The sequence below is a fragment of the Vipera ursinii genome, assembly GCF_947247035.1.
Source record: "Vipera ursinii genome assembly, chromosome: 5".
Taxonomy (NCBI): domain Eukaryota; kingdom Metazoa; phylum Chordata; class Lepidosauria; order Squamata; family Viperidae; genus Vipera; species Vipera ursinii.
This window is the reverse complement of record NC_139518.1, coordinates 75,599,225-75,627,162: the sequence shown is the minus strand read 5'-3', so window position 1 is coordinate 75,627,162 and position 27,938 is coordinate 75,599,225. Positions and strand designations below refer to the sequence as shown.

Sequence of the window (27,938 nt, the reverse complement as noted above, 5' to 3'; positions counted from 1 at the left end):
GCAAATTGAGTAACTAACTATATTAACCATAAAAGGGGGGACACATTAAAATGTCACTGGTCCCCTAGGACCCCCAAGCCTGCTGGCATAACCATATTTTGAGGGACTTCTTAAATGTCAATAGGGAAGTAGCTAACCTCGCTACTTTGGAGAAAGGGGAAATGTTCCAGGCCCCAAAAGCACAGAAGCTAATTGCTTATTCAAAAGATTACAAGCAGAATTTGTCTGCACATTTTGGTGGAGGAAATTACACAAATATGGGAAACCATCAAAAAGAACAAATCTTTCAGGCTTCCCTTTATAACTGCTGTTTTTTGCAATCTACAGTTTGCTGACCATACAGTTAATGGTCCTGAGTGGGTGGGAAGTTTCCCATATAAAGTTAAAATATGCTTTTAAAAAAAACCCACTAAACATCCACACCCAACATATTTGAGCTAACTGCTTTCATTTTATCACCAAAGCTACTCCCAAAGGCTCTATTTCTCTTGTTGCTTTTTCTGCGATGAGTCACTCATTATTGAAAGCAGTGAGGAATGGTTGCTATCAAAATTGACAATATGGATGCTCTGATAAGTAACTGTGAGAGGGATCTCGGAGTCCTAGTAGACAATCACTTCAATATGAGCTAGCAGTGTGCTGCAGCTGCCAAAAAAGCCAACACAGTGCTAGGCTGCATTAACAGAGGGATAGAATCAAGATCAAGTGAAGTACTAATACCACTTTACAATGCTTTGGTAAGGCCACACCTGGAATACTGCATCCAGTTTTGGTCAACACGATGTAAAAAAGATGTCAAGACTCTAGAAAGGGTACAGAGAAGAGCAACAAAGATGATTAGGGGGCTGGAGGCTAAAACATATAGGGAACGGTTGCTGGAATTGGGTATGTGTAGTTTAACGAAGAGAAGAGTGAGGGGTGATATGATAGCAGTGTTCCAATATCTCAGGGGCTGCCACAAAGAAGAGGGAGCCAAGCTATTCTCCAAAGCACCTGAAAGCAGGACAAGAAGCAACGGGTGGAAACTGGTCAAGGAGAGAAGCAACCTAGAACTAAGGAGAAACTTCCTGACAGTTAGAACAATTAACCAGTGGAACAACCTGCCTCCAGAGGCGGTGAATGCTCCAACACTGGAGGTTTTTAAGAAGAGACTGGACAGCCATTTGCCTGAAATGGTATAAGGTTTCCTGCCTGAGCAGGGGGTTGGACTAGATGACCTCCAAGGTCCCTTCCAACTTATGTATTATTATTATTATTATTATTATTATTATTATTATTATTATTATTATTATTATTATTATTATTATTAAAGTTAAACTAGACCACCACCGCCACCTAAGCACACTGTAATTGCCAACACTCCCGGCTGTCTTCATCTGAATGATTAAGGAAGAGGAAAGACTACAAGTCTTAAGTCTTCCTTAGTCATTCAGCTGAAGCTAGTTGGGAGTGATGGCAATTACAGTTGATTAAACTGGTCATTCAAACCAGACCTATCTCCTCCAATTCATCCCTATGGGAAGGGTAGTTAAGTATTGTAGTGGCTGGTCACTTCTAAACTCACCCAACCATGTGACTCATTATCAAAACATCTACACACATCCTGATTAGTCCCAAGAAGGAAGTACACAGACACAAGCACACAAACATGCCACCCCTGCAAATATATTACTACATTCCGTCAAAGAATAAACAGATGTCACCTCTAGTAACTGGCAGGGAAATGGCTGGAAGGACAGTTTTATATGGAGTATATCCTGCATTTCCACAATCACAGCAAGCTACATATCACAAGAAAACGATGGAAAAAATGTGAACAGGAAACTCTGTTTAAAATATGGAAATACCGGAGGAAAGGTTATTTGTACATTGAGCAGCAAGTGGAAACACAGCGGACAGAGGTGGGAAATGAGGAAAACATTAGTTTGAGAGGCAACGTATCCTTTCAAATGCATTACACAAATTAAAATTGTCAGGAAAACACACACATTTTCATATATCTCCAAAGAAAGAGAAATAATATGAATTATATGATATAATTACATATATTTGAAATTGGTTTCACAAATTGTCATTTCATGCCAGTCTGTTGAGGTAGGCCAGATCAGGAAACAGGCTCTACAAGGACCATTGAAACTCTATTGTTGTAAGGTTTAATAATAAGACTCTTGAAAGTTTACTGGAGATTTTCTCCGCTGAGAATTAAGGCGGGACAATTTTTGGTTTCTGCCTCACTCCTTTCTTTCAGAGCTAAATTCATGTTTATGCAACTTGCAGTCCTTCTTTGTGGTTATTGCTACACTACATTTTTCATTTGGCTTTTTTTTTTCTTTGCAATCCCCAACAAAAAAAGGATTTCTTCAAAAAAAATGTTAGCATTTTTGGCATAAAAAAAATTTCTACTTTGGTATAATGAAGAATACATTTCTCACAACAGTGGTCTCCTTTATTTTCCACTTCTTTCAATACGAGCAGTCGTATGGGAACGGGGTGTGGTAGTTGGTTAGCAGGAAGATACTTAAAAATACTTCCTCCACCACCCTTTCCATCGCCATCCTTTTTTAGAAAATACCCATATTTAATACGGGCATTAAAATGTGAATTGAAAGGCCCAAAAGAGTACAGAAATCATCAGCATTCCAGCAAGTAATCCCTGGACTTTTCCAAACATGATGTTCAGATCAAAAAGAAGAAATTGAAGAGGAAGAATCAGGTGAATAGGCAAGTACACCAAGAGAAAGGATTGCCCAATTGCTAATTCCAATCATTGTTTTGGCCAAAGCCTTTTTTGTTTTTTTCCTCTATATCCTACATTAGAACACCACCATACTGCTCTCCAAGACCTAGACACAACAATGAATGAGTAACAAACCATTTTATGAGCATTTGAAATTAAGATTTTAGCACACAAAAATAATGATTCATTCTTACAGAACTGCTTATAACTACCAGAGGAAAAGCAATGTAAACATGAGAGTTAATTGTGTGGCAGAAGCTTCCTTAGCAACAATCTAATTGGAAGTAGTAAACAAAACTTAAAAGATACAAGGACACATAAACACTCATGCACAAAGCCCTGCAGTTATTTGTATAGCCTAACTGCACAAAACCTGAGGTTGGAACACATCCAATATAATGCAATATATGATTTCCAAGGAAATAATGTTGTTGGTCTGTTGCAACAACACCATCACAAATCATGTGCTATTTCAAAGACTAAGAGCTTTAATGAGAAATTTCATCTTCAAATTACAGATGAAATTTAGCTTATTTAAAGGTGATTTTCCATGTTTATATCATATTAAGGATATTGTCTTCTCAGGTTCCTATCACAGAGAACAATGTAATAAACATGACTGCTTCTTTTATGTTCCCAGAAACACTTCAGTATGAAAAGAAACACAATACAAAATGACACTCTATATAAATTTCAACCTCTGATGAGTATTATGTTAAATCAATGCTTTTCAAACCTGAGCAAATTACCCCAAATTGGTTAAGAGTGTTTTTACTTTGGGTAATGTGAACCTGTGAACAATCACAAAAGGACATTTAAATAAGGCAGGTGGTTTACAAAAAAAAAAATCTTTCTCATAAGCAATTTGGGTAATGAAGGAAAAAAGTTGGGAAGCACTGAATTAAATGCTTCAAATCATGCACAAATTTCAAAAATTATGTAACAAATCACCCATCAATTACATATATCGACAAATAGCTTGACTGACTAACAAATCGCTACTAGAAATGTCCAATAATTCAGTGCCATTCAGTCTGTAATAGCTAGCCATGGCTACAATCTGGTCAGTGAGAATGAAAAGACATCATCCCAAATCCCAAACTGAAAAAGAGACCAAACACAGACAGAAAAAATAAAATTGTACGGAGGAACGAGCTGTTGCATAGCTTAAAAAGAAAAAGTTACGTGTTACTCTCAAGTTTCTTTCCTTCAGGTATTAGGCAGTTTCAGAGAAAAGTGAAGGGGAAAAGTTAAACTTTTTCACTCACGTACTCGTTACCTCCCGTATAGATATCTGCAATGCTCTCTACATGGGGCTGCCCTTGAAGACCGACCGAAGGTTCCAGCTGGTGCAGAATGCGGCCGTGCGGGTAGTGATGGGAGCATCCCGATACTCCCATATTACACCCCTCCTGTGTGAGCTGCATTGGTTACCAGTGGTCCTCCGGGTGAGATTTAAGGTGCTGGTACTTACCTTTAAAGCCCTACATGGCTTAGGCCCGGGATATTTGCAGGACCGTCTGCTGCCGGGAACGACTTCCCATCGCCCAGTGCTCTCACACAGAGAGGGCCTCCTCAGGGTGCCGTCGGCTAGACAATGTCGGCTGGCGACCCCCAGGGGGAGGGCCTTCTCTGTGGGAGCGCCAGCCCTGTGGAACCAACGCCCCCTTGAGCTCTGGATGGCCCCGGACCTCCGGTCCTTTCGCCGCAGCCTTCAAACATTCCTTTTTCATCAGGCTGACCTGGACTGACGACAGGGATTTTAAAATGTTTTTTAATTTTTAATTTATTAATTTTAATTTTGGGGGGCTAATTTAATTTTTTTAACTTTTGTATCGCTGTATTTTATTGTTGTTAGCCGCCCTGAGTTCTTCGGGAGATAGGGCGGCATATAAGTCCCAAAAATAAATAAATAAATAAACTCCTTAGAATCACCTGAAGGCCAGTAGTAGTTTTTCAAAGAAAGAAGTAAAAACAATAATAATAAAAAAGGCAGAACAGGTGGAAGGGAGAGGGAAGGTTAACTAGGTTTGGCAGGAGATGCTGCTGTAATAAAAGGTAATTCCCACAGGATGTGGAACAGAGAGACAACAACTGGATGAGTTAGGAACCCGACCATTTACAGTCAAGAAATAACCAGGAAGTTCCTGGAGGCAGCTGAAGTCAGGAGAAATCTGTACAGATGTGATAGACAATAAAATAGAGTTCTTGGTCCTATAGTAACAGAACAAATGCTTGGTGATTCAGGTGCTGAAGAAATAGGCAAGGGTGAGTTCAAAAGGAATAAGAATAGTAAATTTTGCTATAGTTTCAAGCAGGCAGATAGGTAGGCAAAATGGTTAACTTTCCTAAGGCTTAGCTTTCTTAATGGTTAGCTTTCCTAAGTATTGGAGGAAAGGGGGAGAAACTAGTAGTTGAATGTTTCAGCTTATAAAGTAAAAAAGTAGAGATTGGATTTGTTTAATTGAAATTCTGGTAGTATCACTTGTAAGTTAGATTTTGCTAGTTTACATACTCTACCCTTATGCTTGATTAGTAAACATGCATACATACCTAAATCCTTATTAGAATCATTGTAAATATATTTTGCACTATGTTTTGCAGAATTGAGATAAAGTACCGTACTCCCTGGTTGCTGCATGTGTCTGGCTTTGTTCCTATCTGTAGTAACCCTCCAACAAAGTAGAAAAGCCCTTGAGAATTAATTGACTCTAGCCCAACTTAAAACACAACTTAAAAAGTTGCGATGTTCCAAAAACGCACTGGGGAAGATTAAAACCCAACAGGAATGAAAAGAATTGGCCTGCCACAGACCTTTTTCACAGATCTATTTAAAGCACCAACCAAATGTGAAAATTGAAACTATGCAAAAATCGCCCTCTTTTTATTCTCAGTGGATGGGCAGTATTCATTTCATTAACAAACCCATCCGTGGGAACACAGGAAAAGAGCAAAAGAATCTGCCTTTTGACTGCTTAGAACTGCCTCCCTCCGGAGAGCCTGAGATTTTAGCCTTCTATAAGGAGGTAAAGAACTGGTCCGTTCCCCTAAGGCAGGGGGGTCTTCAAACGTGGCCCTTTTATGACTTGTGGACTTCAACTCCCAGAATGCCTCAGTCAGCGTACACGCTGGCTGAGGAATTCTGGGAGTTGAAGTCCACAAGTCATAAAAGGGCCACGTTTGAAGACCCCTGCCCTAAGCACTGGGCTATAATGGGGATGAGCATGCGAAGTATGGATTATTTTGGGGTGTGGTGGGAAGGTTAGGAAGTTAGGTTTGGCTTGTTTTACTGATTTTGCAAGTGAACCATTTAGGATTACTCTATAACATTGGCAGCTCTTTGAATTTTATAAATACATACATAAACACAATCTATTGGAGTAACAGGACGTCTAAAAAATCAAATTACTATTTAAAAGACGAAGATTAAAAAGCAACCCTTCCAATGCAGCAGACACTCTATACCAGGGATGTCAAACTGCCAGCCCGCGGGCCAGATGCGTCACCCCAAAACCGGGCCCACCCCATTGCCGGCAATGGGGAAAAAAAGTCGTGCTATGTCACAACACGTCACGCGACGTCGTGAGTTTGACGTCGTGTGCTCTATACCAGGGCTTTTCAACCGGTGGCACACACACCACTTGTGGTACTTTGCCACATGGCAGGTGGTACGCGATTGCTAGCCAAGTGTAGCAAGGGAGGGGAATGAGCCGAAGCGAGCCAAGCCTGAGAGAGAGGCAGCTGCAGGACTGGCTGGGCTCGGCAGAAGCCCCAGGAGCCAGCAGGGCTCCCGCTGATTGGCTCCCGCTGATTGGCGCTTCCAGAAGCAGCTCAGAGCTGGAAGTGAACAGAAGAAAAGGGGGGGGGAGAGGAGAGGCTATAAAAGAACATGGTTTGGGTGGAGGAAGGAGAAAAAGAGAACATATTATAGTAGTGAATTCTTTGGTAAACCAGTGACTATTGCGAAGTATAAAATGTAAGATAGATTTCCCCTTTTGTTCTTCCTGGTTTGCAAATTTTTAATTTGTTTTTTTTAATATTTTCTTTTTCTTTTTAAGATTAAAAATGGATTCGTTAAAAAAAAGGCTTTGATACTCAAAATATGAGAGATGCTATATCCTATGCCAAAACAGCTGTGATCTTCCCAATCCAAGTACTAATTATGGTTGACCCTACTTATTTTCCAAGTTCAATCTACAAAACTCTGGAACAACGAAATAGAATATTCAGAAATGATCAGTCTATAGTAATTTGATGTGGAGGAAAAAATGGACATGCCTAAATGATGCTGCTATCCATTAATTAGCTCAAATGAAATTCAAATTAATTTCCCCTAAGTTATTTAAATATTCAAACTACCCTAAACTTAAACCAACAAAATGCTGGTATGTTAATTCTGAGAAGATTACAGAACATTAAAGTGGGAGAAGTGTAGACTAAAAGCTTGATTTATTAAAAAAAAACTTTTATTTTTCTGGTAAATTGTTGAATGATGTGCTCTACCTTTAGAAAAGAAGTAAATGATGATTCTGTTTTTCCAGACTAGAGGTTCTCAATGCATGAAACTGGATGTTTAAAGAGATCTACACAAAGCTGTCCGAAGAGGAATACTGAGATCCTTTACCAAAAGGTCCTCTTAACTGTAATATAAATCAGACAGCCAAGTGTGTGTTGATTTAAGATAATGCCAACAAAGTGAATAGCAGGATAGAATAGATGTTACGATCAGCAACACATTACCTTAAGTTGCTAACAATCTGTATTTCCTATTTAGTTTGCACAAAACAATTTCCAAAAATGGCCTTGGAAAAAAGTCAGCTAGCCAAATTGAAGGAAGTAGTTAAAGACATATCATTACCCAGAATTAGTCTCACCTAATTCAAATCAAGCCTGTGAAGAAAAATTTAAACAGATTAAAATGTCAACACCAAAGAAACACACAGAAATTTACAAAATACTCCCATTTGATGGGAATAATAGAGATTGTAGTCCAAAATACCTAAGAAGCTCCATTTTATTTCCAAACTATGGAAATACATGAAAAAAGATAAAATAATCATAAATCGTATGAAATTACCTAAACACAGAAGTTAAACTTTCATTGGGAAATGTAACAATGATTCATTATTATGGAATAACGACCACAAAATAATAAAGCTCTATTGGGGTTCTACTATATATTGGACAGCTTTTATTATTTACTCAGAATCCAGTGCTTCAAATTTCTGTTTTACTTTATTTATTTTTCTCTTTTTGAGGTTTTCTGGTAAATTCAGTAGGAAATTTGAATTAAACTACAGGGTTTAGGATACCCTATTTTAGTGTGTGTATTGGTGCCTTTGGACACAAACCAATAAAATCTTTGTTTCTATTAAATTGAAGTAATTTAGTAATAAACTTTATCTCGGTAACAACTTTAGAGAGGTTTGGATCCTCCAGATAACAAATTTGTGTGATATTTAAGGAGGCATAAAATATATTTCACACAAAATTTATCTGATTTTTATTGCAGGACTGCTAATTTTCCTTAAAAATCTACTGCAATAATGAGGTTTTGCAATTTTGGCTAAATTCTAAGGAGGTTACAATACACTCCTCAACTAAGAACACAAAAGTAAAAAGCTAATTCAGAAAAATGTGATGTCAAAATAACCTGAAACTTTTTTTAATCATTCCTCACATTTTCTACCTTTTGCACATAAGTCAATGCAACTACATTTAAATCATTTGCTGTAAACATTCACTATAAATACCTACTTTAAATGACTGGAATTTTCATTTAAAACATTTCTTATATGTCTAAAAAAATATCTTAGAATTATCAGATGGAGCACTACTGAATAAGTATAGTTAATTACTTAATGGATTGATAATTATGACTGAAGCAGACTCAAGGCTGAAGTAGACGTCTGCTGCACTGCACAAAACGTATGTGGTTGTCATTTGGGGATGGTTGCAAAGGCATTTTTTTAATACACAAAGTTTAATGTTTCCCACTTGAGTGTGCCTTGCCTTCCCCTGCCTCCCAGCAGGAAGGTGGAACCAATCAGCATGCAGGACGCACACCTCCACACAGTGCGCAGTTGGGATTCGGGAGGTGTTTATCGTGGCCTGTCTGCAATCCTCTGCAACTTCCATTCACCCGTCAACCCCTTGGCAGCGTAAGTATGTGGCAACAGCTATGGGCAATTGTGGGCAACTCTAAATTAGACTTAAGACATTCTATTTTCCGACATTTCAACAATGGCTGTTATCCATATAATATATGAAATCATGTTGAAAGGTCAAAACGCAAAATCATAAGCTCAGTGAAGATATATATATATATATATATATATATATATATATATATATATATATATATATATATATATATATAATTTAATTTAATTTAATTTAATTTAATTTAATTTAATTTAATTTAATTTAATTTAATTTAATTTAATTTAATTTATTGAGATTTTTATACCGCCCTTCTCCCAAAGGGACTCAGGGCGGTTCACAGGGCATAAATATAAATAACAATACAAACATTAAAAGACAATTAAATCAATGCCCAAGTTAAAACAAGAATAATAAAACAAGCCTATAAAAAACCCATGTACTCCCATCAGGCCAGACCCGCTAGTTCAAATAAATGGGTCTTCAACGGAAGGATCGGAGGTCTGATGCCATCCGGAGCTCAACCGGCAGTTGGTTCCATAACGCCGGAGCACCCACAGAGAAGGCCCTCCCCCTGGGGGCCACCAGTCGACATTCCTTGACAGGAGGCACCCTGAGGAGGCCCTCTCTGTGGGCGCGCACAGGGCGGAGGGGAGTCGACGCCGGCAGCAGGTGGTCCTCGAGGTATCGCGGACCCATGCCATGTAGGGACTTAAAGATCATAACCAAAACCTTGAACCTTACCCGGAAGACAACTGGTAACCAATGCAGCTCACGGAGCAAAGGTGTAACATGGGAGTACCGGGAAACTCCCAAGACAACTCTCGCGGCCGCATTCTGTACCAGTTGGAGCCTCCGAGTAGTCTTCAAGGGAAGTCCCATGTAGAGAGCATTACAGTAGTCTAGGCGAGAGGTCACGAGCGCATGAGTGACCGTACATAAGGCCTCCCGGTCCAGATAGGGCCGCAACTGGCGCACCAGGCGAACCTGGGCAAAAGCCCCCCTAGTCACGGCCACTATGTGATCCTCCAAAGTGAGTCGTGAATCTAGGAGGACTCCCAAGTTGCGAGCCCTATCCACAGGGGGTAAAAGCTCACCCCCCATAGAAAGAGATGGAACATCCCAGGTGTCCCGGGAAGCCGGAATGTACAGCCACTCAGTCTTGTCAGGGTTGAGTTGAAGTCTGTTCCTCCCCATCCAGACCCGAACCGCCTCCAGGCAACGGGACATCACAGCGAGGGCATCACTGGGGTGGTTTGGGGTCGAAATAAAAAGTTGGGTATCATCAGCATATTGATGATACCCAACTCCAAAACCACGAATGATCTCACCCAGCGGTTTCATATAGATGTTGAACAGGAGAGGCGAGAGGACCGACCCCTGAGGAACTCCACAAGCGAGAGTCCTAGGGGTCGACCTCTGCCCCCCTGCCAACACCGACTGCGAGCGTCCCAGGAGATAGGAGGAGAACCACTGAAAAACCGTGCCTCCCACTCCCAATCCCCTGAGACGCTGCAGCAGGATACCATGGTCGATGGTATCGAAAGCCGCCGAGAGGTCTAATAGGACTAGGACAGAGGAATATCCCCTGTCCCGAGCCCTCCAGAGATCATTCACCAGAGCAACCAATGCCGTCTCCGTGCTGTGCCCGGGCCTGAAACCCGATTGGTAAGGGTCCAGATAATCCGCTTCATCCAGGACCAGAGGGAGCTGATGCGCCACCACACTCTCAACAACCTTCGCAAGAAAGCGAAGGTTGGAGACTGGACGAAAGTTGTTCAATACAGCTGGGTCCAAGGCAGGCTTCTTGAGGAGAGGTCTCACCACCGCCTCCTTCAAGATGGTGGGGAAATAACCCTCGCTCAAAGAAGCAGATATAACCGCCTGGAGCCAGCCTCGTGTCCTCTCCCTAGCTGCATAAACCAGCCAAGAAGGGCACGGATCCAATAAACATGTGGTGGAACTCAGCTTCCCCATAATCCTGTCCACTTCATCAGGGGTCACAGAATCAAACTCCTCCCAGATAACATTGACAAGACCGCCCGCGTCCTGATCGCCAGACTCTGCCCAGCTGGAGTCCAAACCGGTCCGAATCCGAGCGATTTTATCCGACAGATGTTGGCTAAACTCCTCGGCACGACCCTGCAAGGGATCCTCCCTCACCTCCTGATTAAGAAGGGAGCGAGTCACCCTAAACAAGGTGGCCGGGCGATTATCTGCGGATGCGATGAGGGTGGAGAAGTAATTACACCTCGCCTCCCTCATCGCAGCGAGATAAGACCTAATGTAGGTTCTTAACCGCAATCGGTCGGGTTCAGATCGGCTGGACCTCCAGCAGCTCTCTAGGCCCCGTTTCCGACGCTTCATCTCCCGGAGCTCCGCGGAGAACCATGGAGCTCGCTGGGATCTGCGCCGGGTCAGGGGCCGCAAGGGTACAACCCGGTCGAGTGCCTCAGTGGCTGCCCTTTCCCAGGCTTCCACTAAGGCATCCTCCGAGCTGTGAGCAATGGAGGCAGGTGGGGACCCCAGCGCCGCTTGGAATCTATCAGGATCCATTAGGCGTCTGGGGCGGTACCATCTAGTTGGCTCCGTACCCCCACGGCGGGGGGTGGCAAAATGGAAGACCAGCCGCAGGAGGTGATGATCGGTCCATGACAGGGGCATAATAAATGGAAAGCCCCCACCAAGATCATCCAACCACCGTCCAGATAAGAAAATCAGGTCAAGGGTGTGGCCTCCCTCATGAGTTGGTTCAGAAATTACCTGCGTCAGGTCCATGGCCGTCATGGAAGCCGTCATGGGATATATATATATATCCCACCTTTATTATTTTTACAAATAACTCAAGGCAGCAAACATATTCAGTACACCTTCTTTCTCCTAGTTTCTCCACAAGAACATCCCTGGTGAGGTAAAATGGGCTGAGAGACCATGACTGGCCCAAGCAGATCACTTTCACGATGGCTAAGACAGGATTTGAACTTAGAATCTCTTGTTTTCTAGCCTGGCATGTTAATTATTACACCAAACATGACTCATGTTTATGCCAAAATGCTAAGAACTTGATCCTAACTTGTCACATGACATGACAAACAATAAAATATACCACACAGCTGTATCATTATGCTAATGGTTATGATTTCATTTCTAAAAATAGATCGGGGGGGGACAGACTTTCTGTAGCTCTTTAGTCATATTTAATATTTTTTTCTTACCTTCTTGCAAACTAGTAGGAGAAATTATACATAGATCTGGGCCCCCATATGTTCCTTACACATTTCACATTGAAGGTTTTTGCTATACTAATCTTTATAGCAAATTACTAACTTATAAAGCAAATACCCACCCTTGTGGACTCTATCATGATCGTATAGGCCAGGGGTATCAAACTGCCGGCCCGGTGGCCGGATGTGTCACGTGGAAGCCACACCCACCCCATTGTCGGCAATGGCAAAACTGTCCCAATACATTGCGCGATGACATGTTACATCGCAAGTTTGACATGTTTGATATTGTTGTTAGTTGCGAAGTTGTGTCCGACCCATCGCGACCCCATGGACAATGTTCCTCCAGGCTTTCTTGTCCTCTACCAATGTCTGATATAGGCAGACCAGAAGTGAGCAAATGTTTATTCCATTTGACCAGAATAAATGGTACAACACTGCTGTAGTATAGCTGAATAAATACAAGATATGAATAGGGGAGCCACAATGAAATACATGACACATAATATACCTCAACAAAGAGCCTGTCCAGACCAGCATTTAGTATTCAGTTATCTCAAAGCTGGATACATCTGGACTCTCAAAAATAGATGGTTATGAACCACTAGGACAAGGAAAACTGATCTCTAGAAAGCATTGTACTCACTAGGGGATCAGACCAAGGTTAAACTACCATGTTTCCCCGAAAGTAAGGCTTATCCCAAAAATAAGCCCTAGCTTGATTTTTGGGGTGGGTCGAATACCTAACCCTAACCCTACCCCAAAAATAAGCCCTAGTTTTGGGGCGAGGCAAACACCTAAAAATCAAACTTGGGTGAGGGTGTGGAGCTGCCCTACGCGCCCTGCACCCACTTACCTTTGCAGCTAGGCCTCTCCTCGCCCGCCCACTTCTTCTGCGGCATCCCCTGCAACCAGCCTACATTTCTCAGGCCTTTCTGGAAGGTCTCTGCAGCCAGGAACCGAGCTATGGATCCATAGCTCGGTTCTGCAGCCGAGGTCTTGAATCCATAGCTCAGTACTCGGCTGCAGAGGCCTTCTGGAAAGCCTGACTGTAACATGTAGGCCTGAGCTCCATTCCCCACTGGAGAATGAAGCTGCTCCTTTGGCCATAGAAGATACAGGCTGGCTGGGTGGGGCTGTCGGTGCCAGAGATGAGTATAAAAGACACCCCCACCCCGAAAAATAAGAACTGGTGCCTCTTTGGAGGCAATAATAACAACAACAACAACAATAATAATACCCGGTCTTATTTTCAGGAAACATGGTAAGTAGTGTACTTTACAGTTAATTGTGTAATTTTTTTATAACTTGTAGCCAAAATCTGAATTATATCTAGATGTAACATCAGGATTTCAAACATTTTCATACAAGTTATGGATTTATACAGATTATAAATTCTGTCAATCATGTTGACAGAAATTCACCTGAAGGCAGAACAAGAAGTAATGGATGGAAACTAATCAAGGAGAAAACCAACCTAGAAAGAAGAAATTTCCTAACAGTGAGAATAATAACTTTAAAGGGCAAAGTGACAAGAGGCTTCACTGGAAATAATTACATCATCATAAAAAAAAATCCTCTGTAGCTATCTGGGTATATGACATCTGAAATGCTACTGAAGCCAGAACACAATGTATTCTCCCAAATCTGTACAGTCCAGAACATCCAGAAACATCACCCAAATTGCAGCACACACTAGTTACTACTAATTCAGTCTGGTAATGTCCTAGACTTTCATAACTCTGTCTACTAAGACAGTAAGCCTCCTAAGATTTACTGCTAGATAAACATGGAAAGAACTGCACGTTCAAATTCCAATCTTAAATACATTTAATCAGCCTTCCAAGTTAACTGGGCTTGATTCCAAATCAAACTGTATAGGTGAAGTCTCCTCTGTGTTACATGGGAAACAGAAATGTAATTCTTATTGAAATACTGAAGAGATACTAGATACATGTTATTAAAATGCACCGTAAGATATATACACTGAATATAATACAGTAATTATTAATTGTCCTTGAGTATTATTACTGACACCATAAATCATTAACCGAGAACCAGTTTGGCATAGTGGTTAAGGCACCAGACTAGAAAGAGAGAGACTGGGACTGTCCTAGTCATGCCTTAGGCATGAAATCAATGCCAGTCTCTCTCTCAGCCCTGGGAAGGAGGCAATGGCAACCCCGCCCGCCCGCCCCCAAAAAACACCTTGCCATGAAAACTGCAGGGACTAGTCCAGGCTGTTTCTAGTCATCAAACCCGACTCAAAGGTCCAAATAATAATATAATAAATAAAGTATACTGCTCAAAAAAATAAAGGGAACACTTAAACAACACAATGTACTGTATTTAATAGTAGGATGTCTTATTTTCTGTTCCCTTTATTTTTTTGAGCAGTATATTAACTACCACTGCAGGACCAAATACAAAGGAATGGTAAAATTTACATTTTCAATGCTATGATTTTTTTTCCTTGGATAAGTATGTTTTCTATATGCTGGTAGCGTGCAGATGAGATGTGCAGATGAGATGTGGGCAGGACAAAGTTTAGATATGAACAACTATGTATCCAGTATTGAGCTTAGTTGTAGGACCAAACATAGGTGAGCAAATTTATTCCACTCTCTTATTATAGTTACACTCTGTAACTACCGGTAGTTTTGATTTATTTAAACCCTCCATTAGCACTGTTGTTTACGCAGTTAATAATATCATTATTATTTAACAAATGCCTGGCTTTATTTTTTATTGCCTCACCTATATAATAAAACAGTGATTTTGTTTATTCTTTCAGTAAAAGGATAAACAGTGCTGAGAAGTAAAAAATATCTGCACATACCCATAGAAAATGTTTACAATGAAATGTCACCGATTACCAACAGAGCATGGATGGGCAACTCCCTAGTCACCAATCTATGTCCTTCTAAAAAAATACTAACTTTCAACAATACTGATTTTTACCTTTTCATTAGTAAAAGTATACGTTAAAAAATGGATGAAATGAAATGAAATCCTATTTATTTTATCAATGACCAGTAAAATATGGAAAAATATAGATCAAAGTAAAAATCAAATAAATGAGAAAATACTACAGTATTGAAGTTAAAATAACAAAAATGTAACATACACTGCTACATAATGGTATGTTAATTTATACATGGAAGTATAAATCTAAAATATCACAATACGTATATGTGTGTGTGTGTGTGTGTGTGTGTGTCTTAAGTGAGTTTTTTTGAACACCCTGTTTCGACCCAAATATGGGTCGTTTTTCTTCTCTCTCTCTCTCTCTCTGTACGTATGTGTGTGTGTGTGGGACACACAAACACACACAGAGACAGCTAGCATGTATTAAACCTAAATGATGAATAAAGCAGGTGATTATTTCTGTGATTATTTCTTGACCAGTTATACCTTATTTCCATTATAAAGGTAAAGGTAAAGGTAAAGGTTCCCCCACACATGCGTGCTAGTCGTTTCTGAGTCTAGGGGCCGGTGCTCATCTCCGTTTCAAAGCCGAAGAGCCAGCGCTTGTCCGAGGACGTCTCCATGGTCATGTGGCCGGCATGACTAGACGCCAAAGGCGCACGGAACGCTGTTACCTTCCCACCGTAGTGGTCCCTATTTTTCTACTTGCATTTTTACGTGCTTTCAAACTGCTAGGTTGGCAGAAGCTGGGACGAGTAACAGGCGCTCACTCTGTTACGCGGCACTCGGGATTTGACCCGCCAAACTGCCAACCTTCTGATCGACAAGCTCAGCATCCTAACCCACTGAGCCACCGCGTCCCTTATAGCAACATTATAACAACACAGAATTTGGCGACTGAACAAGTGATAAAAAGGGTTTGAATCTTCTAGAAGATGGTTCACATAAACGTCTGCCTTCTTGGAAATGTATGCATTAGAGATATATATAATTATTTATTTATTTATTTATTTTATTGGATTTATATACCGCCCTTCTCCCGAAGGACTCGGGGCGGTGTACAGGGTAGTTAAAACACAATATACAAAGTTAAAAATAAATTAAATTAAATTAGCCCCAACAAATAAATCACATTCTAAAAATTTAAAATTCCAATCCTTCAGTCCAGGCCAGCAAGCTCAAATAACCAAGCTTTCAGGTCCCGGCAAAAGGAGCGAAGGTCGGGAGCCATCCGGAGCTCAACAGGGAGCTGGTTCCAGAGGGCAGGTGCACCCACAGAGAATGCTCTCCCCCTGGGGGCCGCCAGTCGGCATTCCCTGGCTGACGGCACCCTGAGGAGGCCCTCTCTGTGGGAGCGCACAGGATGATGGGAACTTAATGCCGGCAGAAGGTGCTCCCGTAAATAATCCGGACCCATGCCATTTAAGGCTTTATAGGTCATCACCAGCACCTTGAATCTCACCCGGAGGGCAACTGGAAGCCAATGCAGCTTGCAGAGCAGAGGTGTTATATGGGAGTATCGGGAGACCCCCAGCACCACTCGCGTGGCCGCATTCTGCACCAGCTGAAGCCTCCAAGTGGTCCTCAAGGGCAGCCCCATGTAGAGAGCATTGCAGTAGTCAATCCGAGAGGTCATGAGCGCATGAGTAAATGTACTCAGGGCATCTTGGTCCAAATAGGGCCGCAACTGGCGCACCAGGCGAACCTGGGCAAAAGGCCCCCTGGTCACAGCTCTTATACGATCTTCTAAACTGAGCTGTGAATCAAGGAGGACACCCAAGTTGCGAGCCCTATCTGGGGGGGGTAACACCTCACCCCCCATAGTTAAAGATGGAATAAACTGGGTAACCCGAGATGCCGGTATGAACAGCCACTCAGTCTTGTCAGGATTAAGATGAAGCCTGTTCCTCCCCATCCAGGCCCTCACTGCCTCCAGGCACCGGGACATCACGGCGAGGGCATCACTGGGTTGATTTGGGGTGGAAATAAAAAGTTGGGTATCATCAGCATACTGATGATACCCCACCCCAAAACCACGAATGATCTCACCCAGCGGCTTCATATAGATGTTGAACAGGAGGGGCGAGAAGTCCGACCCCTGAGGAACTCCACAACCGAGAGGCCTCGAGGCCGACCTCTGCCCCCCTGACAACATCGACTGCAAACGACCCAGGAGGTAGGAGGAGAACCACTGTAAAACAGTACCACCCACTCCCAACCCCGAGGCGCCGCAGTAAGATACCATGGTCGATGGTATCAAAAGCCGCTGAGAGGTCTAATAGGACTAGGACAGAGGAACAACCCCTGTCCCGAGCCCGCCAGAGATCATTCACCTGCGCGACCAATGGCATCTCTGTGCTGTACCTGGGCCTAAAACCCGATTGGTAGGGGTCCAGATAATCCGCTTCCTCCAGGAACAGAGGGAGCTGATGTGCCACCACACTCTCAACAACCTTCGCTAGAAAGCGAAGGTTGGAGACCGGACGATAGTTTGTTCAAAATAGCCGATGAGGGCAGCGAAGTAGTTGGACTTTGCTGCCTCCATCGCTGTGAGATAAGACCTTGTAAAGGTTCTTAACCGCAATCGGTCAGATTCAGACCGGCTGGATCTCCCACAGCTCTCTAGGCTCCGTCTCCGACGCTTCATGTCCTGGAGCTCCACGGAAAACCATGGAGCCAGCCGGGATCTGCGCTGGGACAGGGGCCGCATGGGCACAACGCGGTCAAGTGCCTCTGTGGCTGCCCTTTCCCAGGCTTCCACTAAGGCATCGACTGGGCTGTGAGTGAAGATGGCAGGCACAGGTCCAAGCACCACCTGGAACCGTTCAGGATCCATTAGGCGCCTGGGGCGGAACCACCTGGTGGGTTCCGCAACCCAGTGACGGGGGGTGGCAAAACGGAAGGCCAGCCACAAGAGGTGATGATCGGTCCATGACAGGGGTGTAATAACTGAAGATCCCCTTCCCAGATCATCAAGCCACCGTCCAGATAAAAAATTAAGATCGAGTGTGTGACCCCCCTCATTAGTCGGGCCCTGAATTACTTGGGTCAGGTCCATGGCCGTCATGGAGGACATGAACTCCCGCGCCAACCCTGACGAGCCTCCCAGGGACAGCAGGTTGAAGTCCACCAGAACCATAAGTCTGGGGAACTCAACCGCCAACCCAGAGAGGATGTCGAGGAGCTTGGGCAGGGCTGCTGCTACGCAGGTAGGCGAAAAATACACCAGCAACAAACCCAACTGAGCCCCCGGGCCACATCTCAGGAGGAGCGACTCACACCTGAGTATCTGAATAACGGTAGCCTCCCATGGGCATAAGGTCTCCCTTACAACCACCGCAACACTCCCACCCCTTACCTGAGCCCGGGGCTGGTGAAGCACATGGAAACCTAGTGGGCAAAGTTCAGTCAGAGGGACACCTCCCTCTGGACCCAACCAGGTCTCTGTAATGCAAGCCAAATCCTTCAAGACAGCAGGGAATAAACAGATTATAAACAGCTCTATCCCTGTAGAGTTTACAAAGTAGTAATACGTGTAAAATGGTTTCAGTCTCATCATGTAGATGGTAAGGTATTATGTCTGGCTTTGAAAACTTATCCCTTACTCTTTGGCTTAACAGTTGTTTGGCTCGACCATATTGTTAAAAAAAACTAGGAATACAGGAAACCCATGAGATGCCAACTTATGCTCTATGGCAGGGATCCTAAACCTCCCAGGCCGTGGTCCACCTCCAGACCTGGAGATGTTTGGAACTGGGCTGCGGAAGTGGCAGCCGAGCACACATTCCCACTTGCACAGAGGGTGAGCAGGTGAACATGCATGCCTGCCTGCCACTCACACAGAATCATCCCCTCCCTGCCAGTCTGCAAAGCTGAAAACGTTGAGGAACTCTGCTCTATGGCCTGTTTCCTGGGAGAAGTAAAATTGTCTATTAAAACTACAGGGATCACTCCAACTGGGAAGAACTGGATTTTCAGCCGGTAGTTTAACTTCCTCCTCTAGAGCCTTACCTTGACTGCAGGCATTCCCGCCTCACACCTTATCTGGGTTTTTGCAGTTCCATTGGGTGCAGTGAAGACTGATCTCAAAAATTCTGTTTATAATGTCTGCAGTACTTCTTTGCATAAATTCCTGCTAGTGCACCATAAAAGATTTGGGCCAGTGGCTTGGCCTCAAAAAATTATAATGCTGCAAGGATTAATTGGCCTCTGCTTGTGTAAAAGAAGCACTTGATAGCACTTGTGGACTAAAGAGCTGGCTGCACTGTGTGATTCTAGTGAGCGCTCCAGCTGCCTTTAGAGTGAAAAAACCATCCCAAAATATTTAAATTAGTAAATTGCTCTAAATTGTACCCTTCCGCTTTCAAGGATTGTTGGGTGGCTGTTTTACCAAAGACCACCAGAATGTTAGCTTTTTCAAAATTAAGAATTGGATGATTTTTTCTGCAGTACTATATTATTATTGTTATTGCTTTTTTTATTATTACTCTACAGGGTTTTGTGAAATTATGGTGGCACCATCACCATACAGGAACATAGGGATTTGTGCCCTGCTAGTTTAGGTGGAGATCTAGATTATGTAGAAGATCCACCACCGAACTGATGTATGAACTGAAAAAAGAGAGGGAAGAATACATCCTTGTTGAACTGCTTTCACAACATTTATTGTGGCAGAGAGACACCTTTGGGGATTGTACTTACTCTAAAGGTGGTGTTGGAAAGAAGGTACCCATTGTTGTGGTTTTTTAAAAATTATTTTTCCCAAAAAAGAATTTCTGGGAGTGCATTCTTGTGCAAGATGTGGCCTACTGTGGACCTCCAGTCTTTGAATCTGCCTAGTAATCTCGGATTATGCTCTCAGTCCTTATTGAGGTTCAGGGCTTGTAATTTAAATGTTTCATGTATAATTTGCTAAGGACACTCAAAAGCCTGATGAGTCTATAATTGCATGGATCATTCCTACTACCTTTTTATAATTGGGGCTATTATTGTCATCCCCCAATCTTTTGAAATGTAACCAGTCTTAACTATGAATGTAAACAGGAATGATAATAAAAGCGCCCAGAGGCTTCACTTTCTTAGGGTCTTGCGGAAGAACAGGGTAGAACAACGGCTCTTTTACTGGTCTACTATACAGAGCGTCCTCTCGTATGGTATTGTTGTTTGGTATGCTGGTCTGACAGCCACGGATAGGAAAGTATTACAGAGGGTGGCGAGTACAGCACAAGACATTGTGGGCTGTTCCCTGACACCACTGGATGACCTCGCCAGGGCTCGTTGCCTTGGAAGAGTGAGGAAGATTCTCAGGGACGACTCACACCCTGGACGGTATCTCTTTACTCTCCTACCATCGGGTAGGAGATATAGGAGTATAGCCAGCCGTACCAACAGGCTTAAAAACACCTTTTATCCGTGGGCTGTTAGGCTTTTGAACGAGAAATAACTTGTGTGAATTTTATGCAGAATTGACTTGGGTGGCCAGTGTGTGGTGTAGTTGGTTCACATGGTGTAGTAAGATGGTTTGTTGTCACTGTGTGTTGGGGGGTGGGAGCACAAAGGGAGGCTCAGCTAATCTCAATGTATACATAGTTGTACTTTGACAATGAAGATTCATTCTCCAGCTAGGATTCTTTTTAATTATTTCAGGCAAAACACATCTGGAGCATTCTTCATCTTAAGAAATGAGTTAAGGGTCACTTCTTGGACAAAGATAGGGGGACCATTTTGAACTGGAAAAAGATGCACTATAAAAGGTGGATGTTGGGTTTCAGGGACAAATACACCATTTTGAACTTTGTCTAGGATGTTCTGACTCTCTATTTATATTATTAGCACATGTACAACTCCCTCAAACACTCCTCCCAGGTCTGAACTGATAATTGATGGGTGAGAGAGGATAGCAGTTTTCCTAATCTTTGGGAAATTTGCAAGAAAAGGGACAAATCCCTCTTCCTGCCTGCCTGAATTAATTTCTGCCAGGTCTCCTTCATTGTCAGTCTTTTCTTTTTAGGAGAGCTTTGCTTTGAGCCTTTAAATTCCATATGGAAAGTAGTTAGTCCTCAAAAGGGGAATGTTTATTTCCTATGGAGACTCTGAACTTCTCATCCAGGAAGTTTCTTCCATTCTGAACTGAAGACGTTTCTGGGAGGAAAGGTGAAATGTTTTCAAAGAAAAACAACAACCAATAAAGCCCAGTTGCCTTGTAGAAAAGCACCTTTGCGTCAAGAATGTTTATTCTTTCTATACACTGTTTGAAACTACCGTACCTTTTTCACAGTGCACAATCCATTTTTATGCTTTTTATACCCCAGTTACTGGAGTGTTGCTTTTTTTTCCCTTTCAAACAGATGAAACATTTCAGATTAAAAATTAGCAGGTCATACAAGTCTAAGTACAGTTTGGGGGATGATTCTGTCCAGAAGATGTACCCACACTTCTGAAATTTGTGGAGCTGCCAGCCACTCAATAACTGCTTTTGCATGATTTTCATTTCATTTAGTTTGTACCTCTGTCTTGTTATCTTCCAGCATTGGGGCATGAATTTTTTTTTCTGGTTTTACCGATTCCTACAGGGATGTCATAATTAGTATTGGGGTAGTGATCGCGATCTAATCATGAATCATGTAGGGAAATTACGAGAGTACTTGATGTGATCCAGTAATCAACTGTTACTCTTCTATCTGATCCCCAATGAGCACGTTCCGCTGGGTGGAAGCCATTAAGCCATTAAGCATTAAGCAAATGTGTTGATGTCTACCTAACACATAATCCTGTCCAATTAGATTTTAAAACCTTGAATTTCCTACTGTATACAGTCCTCGACTTACAGCCACAATTGAGTCCAAAATTTTAAGTGAAACGGTTGTTAAGTGAGTTTTGCCCCATGCTACAATCTTTCTTGTCATAGTCATTAAGTGAATCACTCCAGTTGTTAAGGAAATCTGGCTTCTCCATTGACTCTGCTTGTCAGAAGATCACAAAAGGTGATCACATGACCCCCAAAACACTGCACCCATCATAAATGAGTCAGTTGCTAACTACCTGAATTTTGATCATGTAATCATGATTGTTAAGTGTAGAGAATGATCCCAAGTCACTTTTTTCAGTGCCATTGTAACTTTAAACGGTCACTAAATGAGCTGTTGTAAGTCGAGGACTACCTGCAATGCAATAAGACTCAGACTTAAACAAAACTATTTGCAACTTTAAAACTGCTCCTCCAAAAAGACAACCTTTTCCCCCCAATTTTTGTAAAGGCACCCAAGGTGAAAAACGTTTGTCCCTGCAGTAGTGTATGTAGGGGATCCTTAGAATGCAGAATTGCACGCTGATTGTTCTCACTGCCTGGAATTCAATCCTGACTGGCTCAAGGTTGACACAGCCTTCCATCCTTCCCAGGTCAGTAAAACGAGGAGCCAGATTATTGGAAGCGATAGGCTGACTGTAAATTGCTGTAAGGCTGTGAAGCACTAGGAAGCAGTATATAAGTGCTATTGCTATGGTCCTACAGCAGAATTCCTCTGACCTTCTTTTCATGCACGCTGCCATGAATGAATGAACCTTTATTATCAAAGTACAACATGTGTACTGTGAGATTGGCTGAGCCTCCCTTTTGTGCCCCTCCCCTGCAACTCACAGTGACAACAAACCCACCATCTTGTCACACCATGTGAGCTAATTGCACAACACACCAGCCTCGCAAGTCAACCATACATAGAGTTATTTCTCGTTCAGGAGCCTGACAGCCCATGGATAGAAACTGTTCTTCAGCCTGTTGGTACGGTTGGCTATACTCCTGTATCTCCTACCCGACAGTAGGAGAGTAAAGAGGTACCGACCAGGATGTGAGTCATCCCTGAGAATTTTCCTCTTTCTTCCAAGGCGGCGAGCCCTGGCGATGTCATCCAGTGGTGTCAGGGGACAGCCCACAATGTCTTGTGCTGTGCTCACCACCCTCTGTAATACTTTCCTATCCGCGGCTGTTCAGGCCAGCATACCAGACCACAATACAGTGCGAGAGGACGCTTTCTATAGTAGACTGGTAGTATTTGGTTAGTATCAAATTAAGAAAACCTATTAGAGCAAATGTTGCACAGTGTGCCAGCATGGACAGTTCTTGGGGCCTCTAGGTCTAGAATGACCCAGGTTATACCACCGCTCCACAATCTGCACTGGCTATCAGCCTGCTTCTGGGTAAAATTCAAGTTGTTGGTTATTAATTTTAAAGCCCTGCACAGAATGTGTTCACGTTACTTGAGTAGCCGTCTCATCCCACTGGGACTGGCCCATCCCATCCACACTGGCAGAGGAGGCAAGCTGCGGGCCCTTTCAGCCAAGGAATTCTGGCCCGCGAGATCCAAGAGAAGGGCCTGAAAACCTGGCTCTGCCAGATGGATTGGAGCCCTAACAGGTGGGGCATCACATTGTAGGTGGCTGATGAACTGAGATGCAATCCCACCTCCCCCCCTGCACATCCTGTTCCCTCCCCTCCCCCATTTTTTAATTATATTTTTTCTGGACTGGGCTTTCTATTTTTAATATTTTAGAAATATTTATATGTTGGGATTTTAATGTCTTATGCTGCAAGCTGCCCAGTCTCATGCTGTTACGAGATGGGCAGGCCAATAAACATAATAAATAATGTTCCAAATATTATTTACATATAACTTTCCTTATACAAATTTCAAATATCAAACCCACTTGGCAAATAATGCTGTGTTTATATTACTTCATTTATTAACAAGTAACGTCTATACTAAAACACTGACAGCGTGAATGAGAGAAGATACATTTATGAAGTATATGCTTTTATATAATATAGGGAGAGGTAGTGATATTGTATTCCTCCCAAAATACATCTAACTGAGATATGTGGAAGAATGGAAGATTTTACCCTCAGGGACTGACTAAACATAATACTGCACCAATGATTTCCTAAACAAATTTTTTATCCTCCATTACGAATATTAGCATTCCGGTTTTATTCAAGTTATGGTTGAATAAAATTCAAGTTATGGTTTTTCCCTAGTTTTTAATGGCAAAATGGATTGCACAAACTTTTAACAAAAACAAGCTGACATTATATATTATTCGTTAAATTATTTTGCTGCCTATCTTGCCATACCGCTACTCTAGGTTCTAATTCCAAAAGCTGGGCCCTGCAGCAAAAAAGGCTATTTTTCTGGATCCCAACAATCTGTGTTTTTTGATCAACGGGATCCAAAATAAGCCTTCTCTGCCAGCATGAGTAGGATTGGTTTGTCCAGCAAGACGAGATGGTTCATCAGTTTGTTTTTCTTCCTCATCATACATACAATGCCTATATTTATCCCGAGTAATTTCCGTCCAAACACATTTGTACTATAACCAAAGATTATCTTCTTCCTGTGTTTTTTTACATATTCAAGATGCTCATGCCAAAAAGATTGCCTCATCCAGCATATTACTTTAACCTTTTAAATTTCTTCTATAACTCTGTTTTCTAATTCTACCTGCAACGCAGAGCTTAATTGATCCTGATAATTAGAATCCCCATCCAGATGACTAAACTCTGACAGTATATTTTTCTGCATGTAGTTTAACTGATAACCAGAACTTTATCAAGCGCACTAACCCCTCCCACCAACCAAAGGGCATGCAACGAAGTAAACGTGGCAATTTTTACATCAAAGAACTAAACTGCTTCCAGTTTAGCTGATCTTCCCATCTGGTTTTTCTTCAACCTTTTCATTTTCCTGTTGAGCATAGTGGTCCAGCAAAGATGAACAGAGCCACACTGCAGAAGTCTGATACTATGGGATGTCATGACCGAGAACAAACCTGCAGTTTCCCCCCTGGGCAGTTACTATGGATGGCAGCTTAGCAAAATTTACAAAGCCTTGTTTTGCTTAGGATCACATTGTCGATGCAAGCTCCTGGCATGTCAATCTGTGGCACACGCTTCAGGATTTGTAGTGTTTCCTGGGCCCTTGTTTCCATACTGACAAGTAGAAGGTTGCGTTCCACAAAGAGAGGAAGGAGATTCTTGTACTTAAGATTCCAAAAGAAAGGGAATCATGATCTTATTGGGGAAAAATCTGACATGGATATTATACTTTCGCAGCCGATGCCTCAATGTTACCATATCATTTCCAGGAATATAACGGTTATTGGCACACAACAATCATTTTACTCTCAAGAAATATTTGTTTCACTTGGCGCAATAAGAGTCTTTCATAGCCAGTCTCTTCCTTAGGAAGAATGACAGGGTGCTTCATACAGGTCTCTGAAGTCAGAGCTTTGGGTGGGATATATTCCGTCACTGCCATGAGCTTTTCCTTCACAATGTGCACTGGATTCCGGTGGCGTGTGACAGATTTGGAGCCATGGCAGATAAGCTGCACGGTGGGCAGCCAGCCAGTTTTATAGACCCTTTTAGCCCAACCACTAACAGCAGCCATTTTTTATTAAACAAAACTGGTACCAATTTCACTCTCCAGGTGCAAGAGAAGTCAGTTTTCAGCTAGAAGAATAAATTAAATGCAACACAACAATGTTATCCGTGCTGTTATATGACATTAACACATACTTCCAGAGAGCTTTTCCTATCTGCTAAAATAAACTTTAGGTAAAATTTGTTGTACTAAACACGTTATTAGATATCTACCCAGGATTTACAACGTTTACGTGAGTAGAAATTAGGGGAGGTAAATTCTAGAATTATAATTGGCCAGAAGTCAAAATGTTCTGCTAGATGTTTATTTCCTCCAAATGTTAATAGACAAGGAAATAGAAATGGCCACTTGACATCTAATGTAATGGAACAATTCAGTCAGCAAAACACTTTGGAACATTCAACTTGAGAGCCTGTTAAATGGGGCTTGTGTTTTATTCCAAATCACAGCATAAATGGAGCATATAGGAGAGAATGTTAAATGTCCTCTCTCTATTTCTGACAAACAGCAGTGATACTGTACTTCGGACAGTATCTGGAATCTGCCTTCACAGTTCAAGCGAGGGCATTGTTTGCACATATACAGGTGAAACTCGAAAAATGAGAATATCGTGCAAAAGTTCATTTATTTCAGTAATGCAACTTAAAAGGGGAAACTAATATATGAGATAGACTCATTACATGCAAAGCAAGATAGTTCAAGCTGTGATTTATCATAATTGTGATGATTATGGCGTACAGCTCATGAAAACCCCAAATCCACAATATCAGTAAATTAGAAGATTACATACAATCAATAAAACAAGGAGTGTACATAGAACAATATCGGACCTCTGAAAAGTAAAAGCATGCATATGTACTCAGTACTTGGTTTGGGGCCCCTTTTGCAGCAATTACTGTCTCAATGCGGCGTGGCATGGAAGCTATCAGCCTGTGGAACTGCTGAGGTGTTATGGAAGACCAGGATGCTTCAATAGCGGCCTTCAGCTCTTCTGCATTGTTCAGTCTCATGTCTCTCATCTTTCTCTTGGCAATGCCCCATAGATTCTCTATGCGGTTCAGGTCAGGCGAGTTTTCTGCCCAATCAAGCACAGTAATCCCACGGTCATTGAACCAGGTTTTGGTGCTTTTGGCAGTGTGGGCAGGTGCCAAGTCCTGCTGGAAAATGAAGTCAGCATCCCCATAAAGCTCGTCTGCAGAAGGAAGCATGAAGTGCTCCAAAATTTCCTGGTAGACGGCTGCGTTGACCCTGGACTTAATGAAGCACAATGTACCAACACCAGCAGATGACATGGCTCCCCAAATCAACACAGACTGTGGAAACTTCTCACTGGACTTCAAGCATCTTGCAGTGTGTGCCTCTCCATTCTTCCTCCAGACTATGGGTCCTTGGCTTCCAAATGAGATTCAAAAGTTGCTCTCATCAGAAAAGAGGACTTTGGACCACTGAGCAACAGACCAGGTCTGTTTTTCTTTAGCCCAGGTAAGACGCTTCTGACGTTGTTTGTTGTTCAGGAGCAGCTTGACAAGAGGAATACAACATTTGAGGCCCATGTCCAGGATCCGTCTGTGTGTGGTGGCTCTTGATGCACTGACTCTAGCCTCAGTCCACTCCTTGTGAAACTTTTGCACGATATTCTAATTTTTTGAGTTTCACCTGTAAGTTTATTGGCGACTCGAATGTGAACAAGTGTTTTCCAGCCAATTTCCTTTTCTAGGGAAGTTTATACCAAAATTAAATAATGGGAAGCTAGCAATTGTCCTAAAATATGTTTGAACTGTTAGATGCCTCTGGCAGAGATTGTGTGCCTGGATGAACTATGGAAGACAACAGATTTTCTTTAAATATATATATATATTTATGGGATATATCTATGTGGGCAAACGGTATTGTCAATCCATAACTAAATCTGTGCCCCATATAAAAGCTGTGACACTGCTTTGCCATGAAATATTTTTAATACAGAAAGAGTTAACTGAATCTTACTCTGAGATAAACATTTAGCATTAATGTCCATTTAGTGTTTTGCAGTTACTAAAGTTGTAATAAAATGTACTATCCAGGATAACAATTTCTGGAAATATATAAACAAGTGTTTAAAGAGATGGCATTGCTCTGCTCTCCATGGATTAACTAAGTATGTTAGGTTGCATACTTAGTTAAGGTAGGTATGGAAAGACCATAATTTTGGTTTTATTACAGTCAGAATGTACCATATGTAAAAACTAATCAATTAACCACTGTATGAGTAATAATTAAAAAGAGATAATATAGGAACTTTGAATTCCTGATTTAATAAAGCTACTAGGCTGTAAGATTCCAGGAAGTCTGATTATTCCAGTAAGTTGAATAACAATCTAACTAGTAGATTGTCAAGTCTCCAAGACTCTTTTTCCCAAATAGAACTTTTCTAAATAGCAATTTTAAATAAAAGTTAATACAGGTAATCCTCAA

At 42.1% G+C, this 27,938-nt stretch overlaps 1 protein-coding gene and 1 pseudogene across 3 annotated transcripts in view; both read right to left on the bottom strand.

Moving 5' to 3' along the window:
* SGMS1 (sphingomyelin synthase 1) overlaps positions 1-27,938 on the bottom strand; it is a 105,205-nt gene that overhangs the window by 33,409 nt on the left and 43,858 nt on the right. The window lies entirely within an intron of this gene.
* LOC310640890 (large ribosomal subunit protein uL10m-like) lies at positions 24,741-25,629 on the bottom strand (annotated as a pseudogene). The gene has a single exon. The product of its transcript is annotated as a large ribosomal subunit protein uL10m-like (transcript).